This window comes from Orcinus orca, chromosome 14, assembly GCF_937001465.1.
Source record: "Orcinus orca chromosome 14, mOrcOrc1.1, whole genome shotgun sequence".
Lineage (NCBI taxonomy): Eukaryota > Metazoa > Chordata > Mammalia > Artiodactyla > Delphinidae > Orcinus > Orcinus orca.
In genome coordinates this window covers 42066907-42080981 of record NC_064572.1, presented here as the reverse complement: position 1 = coordinate 42080981, position 14075 = coordinate 42066907, and positions in this window count along the sequence as shown.

Sequence of the window (14075 nt, the reverse complement as noted above, 5' to 3'; positions counted from 1 at the left end):
CGGCAATGATCAAATTTGACAAGAAACTTGAATCACCTGGCACAGTGCCTGGATCACCGCAGCCTTCGGCAGTGTCAGCCCCCAGGTCTTTCTCCCGGTTCCTGAGGCTGGGGGTGGTTACGGGGCCTTCCCTTCTCCCTCTGGGGCCCAGGCAGCTCTTGTCATGGGCCATTTTGTGGCGGAGGGAGCCCCTCCCAGACCCTCTGGGAGGGGGCAGAGGAGCAGCAGGAGGTAAGGCAGGTATGTGGGCCACAGCCTTTTCCCAGAGAGGGGAAGTGAGCTGGCATGAATGGGAGTTCATGGCCAAGCACGGCCAGCCCCACAGCATCCAGAGGTCCCAGCTTCCCCACCTTCAGGGGCCACAGGAGTTAGTTATTTGCAGGGCGGTGACCGGATTGGTAGGGAAGGTGCTCGTTCCCTCCTTTTGGAAGACCAGCCAATTCCAGGAGCTGCTAGCAGTTTTCAGGCAGCCAAAGTTAGTGGCTGGTGATGGCTGGCACCCTCCACATTAGGGCTGTCAAACTCGGCAGAAACCTTCAGGGAGCCCCAGTCCTCTGTCCTGTGTTTTCTTCCCTACTCGGGCCAGTTCTGGCTCCAGGCTGAGCTCCCCCTCAGCACACAGATGTACATCTGGGAGCCCTTTGAGGCCTCTCTCCTCTCCTCCTGCTTGCTACCCTGTCCTCTGCCTTCCCATCCAGCCCCCAAGGCACACTGGAGTCACTTGGGAGTTTAACAAATTGTGACACCTGGAGCCCAACTCCAGGGGACTGGGTTAGCTGGCCTGGGGTGGGGTCTAGGCATTGGGAGTTTTAAAAACACTGCCTAACACAGAGTGGTAGGCACTGACTCCCATCTTTATGCCAGTGCCATCCATGCACACACCTGGATTCACAGGTGGCCCTGCCCTGGCCCTCCCACCCACCTTGGCTCTCTGCTCTGTCTGCTCTGCACGTTGCTGCTGCTTTGCAAACTCTCTGTATGGTCAGGCCACTCAAGATGGCTGTTCTCTTGCTCTCTATCCATCCCCTGCCCGACCAGTGCCTGCTTCATCTATATTCTACGCATACGACTGACCTTCTTCGTACTCGCCCCAGGCCCCAGCTGGTGATTGTTCTCATCAAAGGGGCAGTGAGGGGCGTGCCCCTCAGCTTGTTTTCTCTGGTAACTAGTGAGCCCAGCTGACCTCAATTCCCCTATAACCGGTAATCTCCCCTTCCCCCCTAGGAGCGAAGACTGCCACCATGTCTTGCCCACTGTGTGCTGCACTTGGTGGGGTGTTGCTCCAGGACCTTGCTTCAGACATGTAAGATCCCCCCATCCTTTAAACCATTGATGTCTCTGTTGCTGACCCCAGGCTCTTTCTTTGGTCTTAAAGCTGGGCGAGTGCAGGCTTACAAGGGGTGCAGCCCAACACTCTCCAACCTGCAACTGCTCAGGGCAAGGTCTGGATTCAGACCTCAACTGCCTGTCTGAGCCCCTGAAAAGTGGGGAAAAGAGGTGGTGCAGGGGCGTCCAGTGCCTGATGCCGAGGGGCAGAGGAGCTCAGGAGAGGAGTCTGGCGGCAGGGAACGTGAGGAGTAGAAGCTATGAGGTCAGGGCCGGGAGGAGGGGGCAGGGTTCTGAGCCCGGAGTCTGCGGGTAGAGTTCAGGGCACCCATGAACTCGGGTGAGAAAAAAAAGGATACTGCTGTTTGCACTAACCTCTAGCTGAAATTTAGCAGTTCCCTTCATTACGAACGTGGACAAAACCCCAAGTAATAGTGCCCATGACTTTGTCACCATTGGAAATCACTGCTCCTTTTCTATGACCGTAGAGTTGTTGCAGACAATGGCGTGATATTGGGCTTACTCATCACTACTTCCTGATTATGGGTCTGCTTAAAGCCCCCACCAGGTCTTTTGGATGATTCGTTAAGAAGCACACATATTACTCCATCACAAGTTTATTATTTAATATTTTAGTAACAGTATCTCACTGTAATCGGTTTCTTTTGTAATTCTGTGTATTTTATTTCATGCATTGAAAAAATTCTGGGGAACTCCCTGGCGGTCCAGTGGTTAGGATTCGGCGCTTTCACTGCCATGGCCCGGGTTCATTCCCCAGTCCTGGAACTGAGATCCTGCAAGCCATGAGGCACGGCCAAAAAAAAAAATCTGTAAGAGGGCTCCTTTTAAGGCTGCACAGAACCCCAAAGGGGTCCCTGGCACAGTAAAGTAGAAGTGGAGTAGAAGATGGAGTAGAAGTGGAGTAGAAGATGAGGCGGGGGGTATTCAGAGACCAGGAGATGGGGGCCATAATTCCGGGGGCTGGAAGTGGCCTCCCTTGGGTCACCCCCCACAAGGGCTGCCTGGGAGTCTTAAGAACTAGCCATTCTGCTGGGAGACTTGGTCTGTGACAGGCCCGGTTGTTTAGCTTTGCCTGGGTCCCCTGAGCCAGCCGAGCCAGCCGGAGTCTGACAAGAACCTCCTGGCCTTGAGCCCCCATTATCCGTCCCAACCCCTGAGCTCTGGTGCCTGGCTGCAGGGCCTGCCTTCCCCTTTCCTCCGGTAAACTGCGGTCCTTGCAGCCAGCAGAGCTGATGAACACTGTGAGGGTGCAGAGTCTGCAGGAAGCCTGAGCCACCCAGCGCCTCGGGGTGTGCCAGTTGCCCCGAGACAGAGTCTGAGCAGGTGAGCTGCACTCAGGGCAGCGCCTCACTGGAGAGACAGGAGCTGCCGGGCCTTCCAGGGAGGGCTGGACAGAGCACGGAGCTGGGGGCAGAGGCCAAGAGGTGGGAACCAGGTGCAGGGCTGACTTCCAGTGCCTGGGGCTCCCCCATCCCTTGCCATTTGACACAAAAGAGGTTTCCACTCACGGCATGGACATATATACACTACCAAATGTAAAATGGATGGCTAGTGGGAAGCAGCCGCATAGCACAGGGAGATCAGCTCGGTGCTTTGTAACCACCTAGAGGGGTGGGAAAGGAAGGGTGGGAGGGAGACACAAGAAGGAGGGGATATGGGGATATATGTATATGTATAGCTGATTCACTTTGTTATACAGCAGAAACTAACACACCACTGTAAAGCAATTATACTCCAATAAAGATGTTTAAAAAATAAAATAAAATTGGAGAATTTTAAACCTTGGAAAAAAAAAAAAAGAGGCTCCCACTCACACCCTGTAGCTTGGACCCTCCAGCCAGGCCTGCACCTCTGCTCTTTTCACTCCAAGAGGCTGTCATCTCCACCACGAGCCTCAGTCTTTTCCTGATCATCTAAAAGCTTCTCGGCATCCTAGTTCTAAGAGCAAAACCTTCACACCTTCTCCCACAGGACTGTGAAGGCTGTGATTTCACACCAGCCTGAAGGGCAGCTGCTCCCAACACCCTGCCCAGGAGTTCCTGCTCCAGGACTTGGCATCTGCAGCAGTGGGCAGGGGTGAGTAACAAGTGATGGGATTAAAGAGTGAGAGCTCACAGCCTCCTCCCACCACCCACGCCCCTCCCCGCCCCCCATGAATCCCCAAGAACGGGTCAGGGCAAGGGAATTCCTAGACTTGTTTTGTAGTTTTTATTTGTGTGATCTAATTAATACCAGCACTTCCTTTAGAACTGAAATCATACTAAAAAAACAAAAAAATGAAATCTTACTGAAAGGCTTATACAAAAATAGTGCCCAGTCCAGTCGCTTCTACTCCCCTGTTCTCCTTCCTGGAAGCAACCATTTTCAACCCTTTAGTATTTTTTTTTTGCTGTTATTTATCTTCATATTAATAAATAAAAGGCTTACGCGCTGAATCTTGTTCAGAAGGATGGGGAAACATTACTTGGATTTTACAGAACCCTGAGCATAAAAACCTAAAAGTTTTTAAAGAACACCCACCCTCTCCCTGCCCCCGACTCCCTCCTCAAGCCCCAGGTCTAATTAAAAAGCACCATCAGGGGCTTCCCTGGTGGCGCAGTGGTTGACAATCTGCCTGCCAATGCAGAGGACACGGGTTCGACCCCTGGTCTGGGAAGATCCCACATGCCGCGGAGCAACTGGGCCCATGAGCCACAATTACTGAGGCTGCGCGTCTGGAGCCTGTGCTCTGCAACAAGAGAGGCCGCAATAGTGAGAGGCCCGCGCACCGCGATGAAGAGTGGCCTCTGCTTGCCACAACTAGAGAAAGCCCTCGCACAGAAACGAAGACCCAACACAGCAAAAAAAAAAAAAAAGCACCATCAGAGCTTCAGACCCCTCCCCCAAACAGACAAGCCCTGAACTAGCGTTTCCTCATGTTCAGTTTTCTGACCTTTGGACCTGTTGCACAGAAATGATGTTTCCCCATGAGAAAGAATCCAGGCATGGGGATCCCTGAGTATATTGTTTTCAAACTCACGGAAGAAAGTTGAGCTGCATTTCTCTCCATCACAGGTTTTGCTACCCCTGCCTCTGGTTAGTGTCCCTGGAGAGGCCGGAATCCAGGAGGCCTGGGTGTGAGGCTTCGGATACCTCTGAGCCCCCTGGCATAGGCAAAGCTCCATCCTGGGTTCAGCACCTGCTGAGGACACAAAGACAGATATTTGCAGGAGGTGGGGGCAGGGCTAGGCCTTGAGGAAGAAACTGGCACCAGGAGTGACAAAGCCTCCCCTTGGAACAGGGCCTCATGCGCCCCTGAGAAGGCAGTATGTGCCTCACTGAAGGCCACATCAGGAGGAGTATATCCCATCCAGGACAGCTCCCTGCCTCCCCCTCTGCCCTGCTCTTGCGCCTGGCCTCCCATCCTGTGCCCAGATCTGGTTCCCAACCAGACCATGCACCAGTGCTGTTTGACTGGGGCTGACCTGAGAGAGGCCCAGGAAAGACTTCCTGCCTGTGCCCCTCCAGCTTTACAAGGTGAGGGACTGCGGCTGGAGCTCTGCAGGCCCTGACTGCACCCTGCCAGCCACTAGGACCTGCTCCCTGCCCATTTGCACAGAGCCCCAGGGGCAGGGGCATTCTTCTTGGCCAGCTCTCGAGGGCCTACCCAGACGACCCTATTGCCACTTTTGATTTGAAATTTTTGGTACTTCAGATTCAAGAACACTGAAATATCAGGGTGGAAAGAGCTCAACCAGACCTGGGAGTAGGGTCCGCAGAATGGCAGTCAAAGGTGCCATTTCAGGCAAAGTCCTAGACTCTGCCTGATTCTGCTGGGAATTCTGGTGTATAAATTACCTTTGCGAGTTGACCCAGAATCAAGGCAAGGAAGTTTAGTGTTCCTTCCCTAGCAGTTCTTGGCTACAGGCTACCCTGGAGGGACATAAACTCTCAAGCACTCCCAGCTCACTCCAGAGCCCCAGGGACGAGGAAACCCAGATGCCAGTCCTTAGAAGGGGGTGGGTTCACAGGACCGGTGAATGCGGGCCACAGGACCTGGGCAGAGCACCAAAAATTTCTGCTACATTGAGCAAGTAATTGGAACGAAATTCTCCAAAAGATAACTGGTGCTCAGTGAAGCACCGGATCCTAGAGTGGGAAGGAGGGCCAGAGATCATTACAGGTAGACTCCCAGCTTCTGCTCCACCCTCTGGAGGAGAGGCCCTTCCTCTCGAAGGTTTAACATTCCAGATTTGTCATCTTCTCTTGAGTCCACCAGAGTGTCCTCTCCTCCAGCCTGTGTGGTCGAACTGAACCATAAGCTGCTGGAAGAGTCTTTGGCCAATGTCTTCTCAGACGACTACCATGGCCCAAGCACTCACCTCACCAGCCCCCCTGCCCAACCACTCTAGTCGACTTTCAGGAAAGACATTATCTGGCCTGCAGTCTTCCTATAAATCTAGCCACTGCTCCCTTTCTCCATGCTCGCAGGTTTTAGAACTGACCAGCCATAAGTGTGAAGGCTTCTAGAATTTGCTTTTCCTGCTTCCTATATAATGGGAAATTTGTCCCCCTAGTCTCCCTTGGCACCTCCCACCAAAGGCTCTGGGGGAAGGACTGTACCTGTTGTATCACCGAGGTCTCTCCTGGTGCCCAGAAAACGGGAGGAGGTGCTAAGTGCCTGTGTGTTGAGCAGAACTGATGTCACAGGGCGATTTTTGTAAAACAAAGTGAGAAGAATGAGCTTTGCCTCAGCCTCGATTCCCTGGAAAAGTCTGAGGCAAAAGTTTAGATGTTAACACTTCTTGGGGGGAGCGAATCCCAGGGAAGCAGGAGTGAGGCGGGCAAAGAGGGAGGGAAGGCATGACTGAGTTGGCCCACGGCGCTGTGATAAGCACAGCAATCACTCAGCTGTGTAAGCCATCTTCAGAGGGGCCACAGGAACCACCACGACGCCAAAAAGTCTGCCTCGGGGTTACGGAGTTGGGGAGAAGAATTGACCCACAAACTCCCACCCCCTGGTTGCTGTGTTTACTGGGTGGCCTTGCCAGGAGCTCTCCAGCCCTGCACTTGTGTGTGCTGCCCCCTGCGGCCCCAGCAGGCGTTGGAAGAGCTGTATCCCAAGGCCATGGTGGTGCACCTTCAGCACCTGCTACAGCTTGTGGGGTAAGCCAGGCAGTAGGCAGGAGCCAGTGGCGCTCCCCACCTGCCATCCTGTAGCCCGTGACTCCACAGGCTGCCTGGAAGGCCAATAAGCATGCAGAGGTGCCAAGTGGACCTTCAGCTGCTTGTGTCTCTCTGGGGACAAGCTTCAGGACAGGAGGAAGAGACATGCAGCATGAATTGGGGGGACAGGTGTGCTGCAGGCTCAGGTGGCTGGACAGGGCGGCACTAGGCAGACACAGCCTGTACCACAGGGCTGTGCCCAGCTCAGGAAGCTCCCTCCAATGAGGGTCCAAGCATTCCCTGTGCCTCAGGGATGTGGGTGTGTCAGGCTGCAGTCAACACTGACCAACACCTGCTATTAACATTTTGTTTGCTAGTCTCCCTCTCCTGGAGCTACAAGCTTACTTGGTTCATCGTCTACCTTCCAAGTTATTGTAGGTGATGATTTTGTCAAATGTACCCATGTAAAATAGCTTCCAAAATCATCTTCCTTGCCCCATGAATCAATGTCACAAAAGTCAGATTTTGTAAAGACACCCTCAGTCTTTCAGCATCAGTTTTTGTATCAATCAGAGTATGCTAGATTATGTCAAAATCTGAATGACATAAAATAATGAAAGTTTATTTTACTTTTTTTAAAGATTTTTTTTGATATGGACCGTTTTTAAAGTCTTTATTGAATTTGTTACAATATCGCTTCCGTCTTATATTTTGGTTTTTTGGCTGCGAGGCAGGTGGGATCTTAGCTTCCCGACTAGGGATTGAACCCACACCCCCGCACTGGAAGTCAAAGTCTTAACCATTGGACCTCCAGAGAAGTCCCTACGAAGGTTTATTTCTTGTTCATGCTGTATATCTATTGCCAGTTGCTAGGTCCTCTTCACTTTACACCTTCTCACTCTAGGATATAGGCTGATGGAGCAGTCATGATCTTGAATGTTGCCAGACTCAAAAGCAGAGGGATTGTTCTAGAGGGTGACAAATCAGCAATTAGCTGTTCTGTCCCTGAAGTGACACACATCGGCTCAGAGCAGATTGGCCAGAACTAGTCATGTAGTACCCCACCCAACCACAAGGTGGCCGGGAAGCGCAAACCACCAGGACCCCCAAAGGTGGAGAGCAGGAAATATTTGGTCAACAGCACAATTTAGCTGCAGATGAGCTGTGTAATTGAATGTACTCTGGGTCTGGGGAATAGAGGCCCATTTTACTCGAGTTGCAGCCCCTCGTGAGCCCATTTCCAGACTTAAGAGGCCCCTGACCAGCTTTAACAGCACAAGCACATACTGTGCACTTTTTCCTAGTCTTCCACTGAGGAACCTGTGGTGATTTTGCCAGGTAACTCTACCAGGTAAAGAGGAACCGCCCCCCCCAAACTTTCAGTTACAACTGACCCTGGCTCTGAGATAAAACCAATTCCTTGATACGTAGACCACCAGCTTGCTCCACCACTCAGGGCTTTAAGAGCATCAGAGGATAACTGAAATTTTGGCTAGAGTCAACAGCAGGTCCTATGAAGCAGCAATCATCAGGGTCTTTCCCCAGTTTCTGAATGGTCAGATGGTCTGATTGCCATGGAACTGCTCCCTGACTTAAAGAGTAGGTCTATTGGGCTTCCCTGGTGGCGCAGTGGTTGAGAGTCCGCCTGCCGATGCAGGGGACACGGGTTGGTGTCCTGGTCCGGGAAGATCCCACATGCCGCGGAGTGGCTGGGCCTGTGAGCCATGGCCGCTGAGCCTGCGCGTCCGGAGCCTGTGCTCCGCAACGGGAGAGGCCACAACAGTGAGAGGCCCGCGTACCGAAAAAAAAAAAAGAGTAGGTCTATTATAACAGGAAAAGCCAAGTAGAAGTCGCTGGAGCATCCCTCCTGGACACAGAGGAAACATAAAGGAACTTAACTCCTGCTTCCTAAGGCTTGAGGTTGTTGAGACTGTGTTTGCCTTGTCTCCTGCACTTGAGCGATTGCTACCAGCTGGCATGAAGGGTGTGTGCAGCTAGGGGAAGTGAATCGGTGAGAACCCAGCAGAGACTCAGATAAAAGGGGACAGGGCTGGTGGTATCCAAGGATGGCCAATAACTAGGGACCACATCCAGAGCATATTCAGAGTTCTTTGTGTGGAGGAAGTGAGACACCTGATCAAGGGCAGTGGAAGGAGAAGTAACTTCACAAAATAAAAAAATGTAGAGGGACAAGGGGAGGCAGTCTTCTTAGGAAATGAGTCTGTCGTTCTGTAACTGGAAAAGCACCTTATACAACCCAACGCATGACAACTCTTCATCAAAATACCTCAATTTTTCCAATTTTTGTTCATCATGAATATATAAAACTTTTGAAATATAGAGGAAATAGTTACATCTGCATTCATTTAGTTTATTAATTTAGTTACTCATGCTTTAAACCATATTTTAAAGTGATACTTCAATCTATAAATGTTTCTTTGTTCCATTCCACATTTTGTGGAACAACCCAGTGTCTTTATCACCCGAAAGCCTCCTGTTGAGTCATCCAACAGGTTTCTTGAAAAAGTCATTTCTTGAGAACAGAAAACCAAAAAGCCTGAGAATTACAGCTCCCCACTTACCATCAAAAAGGTCTCAAGGAAATAAGTTTTCAGATGGTGCACTTATTGTAGGTGGAAATGGGGACCCACTTGACCACTCAGTGGAGGTGTGAGACTGGTGTAACATCAAGAGAACACCCAAAGCACTGTCTACTAAAGGGTGGGAAAAGCAAATGACCCTGGGACTTGTGACATGATCACAGCAGGTTAGGTTACGAACAAAGGATCCAAAAGGGTTCCTTAGATTTTCAAAAAAAGGAGGGGGAACTTCAATAGATTAAAGGAAATATGTCATGTCAACAGAATGCAGTGTGTGACTCAAACCAACATTTGGAGACAATCAGGGAAATTTTATCCGTGACTGGATATTAGACGTTTTTAAGAAATGATTATTTGCTTTAAAGATGAAGTAATGGAATGGTGTTTATGTTGAAAGAGTCTTTTTTTTTTTTTGGCCGTGCCACGTGGCTTGTGGGAATCTTAGTTCCCTGACCAGGGATCGAACCCAGCCCTCGGCAGTGAAAGTGTGGAGTCCTAACCACTGGACCAACAGGAAATTCCTGAGTGCTTTTCTTAAAGATACATAATATCTGGAATTTACTTTAAAATAACCCAGCAGCAGAGGTTGAGGAGGAGACAGAGAGGAAGTGTGTGTGTGTGTGTGTGTGTGTGTGTGTGTGTTGAAGGGGAAAGTAAAGAGGAAACAAGATTAGCCACAATTGATAATTGGTTGCTGAGTACTTGGGGGATGATTACACTATTCTCTTTGCTTTTAAGTATGACATCCTCCAGGGACTCCACTTTCTGGATCTCTTGCTGGTGCTTCCTGTTGGCCGAACCCAACTGGAAGTTAGAGGGCCAGGGCACCCGTGATGCAGTGCATTCGGATCTGCTTCCAAGAAACAGAGCAAGGTGAAGTGTCAGAGGTCCATCTGGGGAGGCAGATTGAAGGATATGCAGCAGAATTCCCTTGGGTAGCATTTTAGAAGCTGATAATGATGTTGAAGCTGTGCATAGAATGTAACTTAGCACTTCTTTATACAAGGCAGGACTTCCCTGGGAAAAGAGATGAGGGGTCAATAACACCTGACCGACCCAGAGACCTTGCAGGCTCAGGTGCTGAGTTCCAGTAATTCTCCCAGTTGATTCAGTCCTGGAGTCACTTGGCTCATGGTTCGAAGTCCTGAAAAGAATGAGTCCTTCCATTGGACAGTCAAGCCTGGGCTGGTGAAGAATAGAAATCCTGACTTCCAGGTCCACATGGCAGGCACAAAATCACGTGCTCACCAAACTGATTTGTTTTTCTCCTGGGCACACAGTAAAGAAAGCTACATTTTCCAAGCCCCTGGTATCAAGATGTCTAATTCTGGCCAATCAAATGTGGGTAGACGTGATGTGTGCCTTTTCCAGGGCTGGCCCTTAAACTTCTCATGCAACCCTCCACGTTCCCCCATTACACATCAGGGGGCCAGATGCAGGAGGAGAGTTCAAGAGCCCTGGGGACCATTGAGTCACTGGATGCAGAGAGCCTGGCTCCCTGTCTGCTTGCAGGAGAGTCACCCAACTGGACACCTCTGGCATGAATCAGAAAGAGACCTTCGCTGGGTTGAGACTGAGTTTTGGAGGTTGTTTTTACAGTGGCTAGCATACCCAGACTATCACAGCCACCAAAACTGCACACAAGGAGAGAGAAGCAATTTTACAAAAGAAAACCAGGAAGCTATATATATATTTAAAAAGAGAGAAATGAAGTATTGGTCATGTCTTTTACCATACTGTAGATAAAATGATCAATATTTCTTTTTCGCCTTCTGGATTTATTGACATGCATAGCTACCAAGATTATAAAACTATTTTTCTATCTATTTTTAAGGAGTCTGTGTGGTAGGCAGCCTCCGAAATGACCCCTGTGATCCCTGCCCCTAGTATTCACACCATGGCATAGTCCCTCCTCCAGTATATCCTAACTTATTCATAAGGAAACTGAGGCCCAGGGAGGGGCATGGCATGTGCAAGGATACACAATGATAAAGTGTCACAGCCAGGACTAGGATGAAGGTCTTCCCGCATCTCCACTGCTCACTATGACCAAAGTCAAAGGCTGACTGTTCCCATGCATCTGGCAGGTGCAGCAGCTGTTGAGTTCCTGCCATATGCCATGCCAGCCCTGTGAGGATGCAATGGATTAGACCTGGTCCTTGTCTCCAGGCAGTGAAACTGACTGAGGAATAGTAGCACCAACTAAACAGGCACAACACTTGCACAGACTTTACCTGTAAGGACTCATTTATTCCTTACAATCCAGCAGGGCCAGTACTATTATTATTCTCCATTTTGTAGATAAACAAACTGAAGCCGGTGAAATTAAGTAACTTGCTTGTAGTCTCACAACAGATAATGGGCAAAGCGGGGATGTGAATATAGGCTGAATAAGCTAGATTCTTGTGGTTGTATGCATACGAGGGGCAAAGGAAGAAGGCGGTGTCTGAGCTGAGCCTGGAAGTGCATTTTGGTAGAGTGGGAAGGGAGGAAGGACAGCAGGAAGGGAAGAACAACGTTAGCCTCAGGCAGATACAGCAACCTAGAGCTGAGTCTCTGTGCCCATGGATCCCAAAGGCACTGGGCCTGCTTCTCTGACATTCCACCCCCATTTTAACCTTGGCTGTGGAGTGCTGGAGGGCCCTGCCGAGAAGGTGACCCATCGATCACCTTCAACTCCTGCAGTAACCGGCCTCCACCAGCAGGGGGTGGAGCGGAAGCGCCCTCGGCCGGCATCCTCAGTACAGCCAGCCCGCCACTGGGTGGCGTTGCGGCTCCTCAAGAAAGGTAAAGGCCCGCCGGGATACTAGCCACAAAAAGAAGTGGGAGCAATGCTGGGCCCTCCTGTGCTGGGCACTGGGGTTACAAGAGGGACAAGAAATAGTTCCTGCCTTCCAGGATCCCATGGTGAGACAGAGAGACACACGGATAACTAATTAACTGTTCTGACGAGTGGTTCCAACTGAAGGGACCGAGGGGGAGGAGGTGTTTGAATGCTGATACAGGATTCCTTGTAGGCCATGCTGGGACAGGATGGCTGTGATGGTGCTGGCTCCCACGGCACAGTGTGCAGACGTGGCATGGGGGGAGCGGATTCTGCAGGGCGCTTAGAAGGGCAGCTGGCGGCGGGAGGCCTCCGTCAGCAGCGGTGTGCCTCTGTGCACAGGAGCCTCAGTGCCGCAACCCCGTACCCCCCTCCCACCCCGGGGTGCTCTTTACTTCCGTGAAGCACTTAATTCAGGGACATGGAGAGGCCCCTGGTGTTAGGACAACTAGAAAATGCTGGAAACCCCTGGAAGGGATGGAAGACTAGCGGCCTCCTGTCCTCTCGCTTCCTGGCCCTCCTGGAGCTCGGCCTCCAGTCCCAGCTCTGGTGCCACCTTGCTGCAGGACCTGGGCCCAGATGCCACAGCTCTTGGGGCTCAGTGACTGCATCTGTAAAAGGGGTCTTTCATGTGCACAAATATGTTGAAAATGCAAAACGTTAGTCAGAAGCCACAGGGTGGGGGAAAATAAGTCAAATAGCAACAGAGCAGCCCATGTGGTTTCCTGCTGACCTGAAGGTGCGCCCCGGTCTTCTTTTGGGAGGTGGGGCAGCTGGGGGCAGCAGACTCCCTGTGCTCACTTCAGGACTGGCCAGGGCCCACTGGAAAACCAGAATATGTCTTTGTCCTTGGAGCACAGTTGATCTCCACAGAGTCTGTAAAATTTGATAGGCCCAGCCTTGCAGCAGGGAAATAAATGGTTTAATATCTGCTGGATATATTTTCATCAAGTTTTTAAAGATGGAACAAAGACTCTCTGTTTTCAAATTTTCTATTCAGAAATTAATGCATCATGATGTTGAAACCCACATTCCAAAGGCTGAACTAAAATCGACTTCCTAAAGAGAAGCACAAGTGAAGATGGACTGGCGGAGGTTAGTGATTGGGGACTTCAAACCCGTGCATCGCAGGTGGTCAGCGTCGGGGTCGGCGGGCTCTTACCACGCACACCCATCACTTGAAGGGGCCGCCTGTTTTTGCCCCCAATCCTACCACAGGCACAGGAGGGACAGGGTGGGTCAGAGGCTGCAGGCCAGGACCCGATGTATCATTTTGAGCAGATACTCTGTGCCTCTTTTTTTCATTTACAAATGACGCTGGTGAGAGGTGATAAGGGTGCTTGGAGGTGCCCAGGGTTTGCCAGGGAGGGGGCTTTTCCTCACACTCCCCTCCACCAGTTTCCAGCCCCAGAGCCAGACTTGCCCACCCCAGCTGGGGAGTCCAGGTCACCTTTTAGAGACTCCAGAAGAGGCACAAGGGGCTTTGCTGCAAGCAACATGTGTATAGGGCTGCACAACCTTTTCATTTAAATAGTGTATTACAGATCAATACAAATTGCAGTTTTCCAAAGTTGCTTTTAATTACACATTTCTGTTGTTCTGCAAAGAAACAGAAAATTTATATATTGTAACTATCTATTTGAGTAACGAGGGGAGAGGAGGAGGATGGCCTGAGGGGAGCTGATGGGGATTAAGGGAGATAAAGCCCTCTCCTCTGCCTTTGCCCGTTTGCTCCTAAACAATTACCTTTTAATGTTACAAAGAATCATGCAGCAAGAAGGTCAAGAAATGCACTTGGCCCAGGCTTTGTGGTACCACACTCTGTGGTCAGATTGTATGTAATTTCATCCCCAAATTGATGAGGAGCTTTCAGGTCAGACCAGACTAGGTGCAGAAATGCTTCAGCACAGAAGCTGGCCTTGGAGGAGGGGCAACTGAGTTTCCAGAGGCATGATGCAACCCCCAGGAACAGATTTTGTTTTCTGCAACTGTGGGCTCCAGGAAAGGATTTGGGGAAGCTGGGAATTTATCCTATTCCTCACCTCTTCTGCAGAATGCTTCTAAGCCCTTTATGGGGTATCCTGACACCACTGAGTCTTTTTATAAATTTTAGATATGTAGATTTAAGCAAGTGATGGTGCGTCTGGTCATTTCATCAG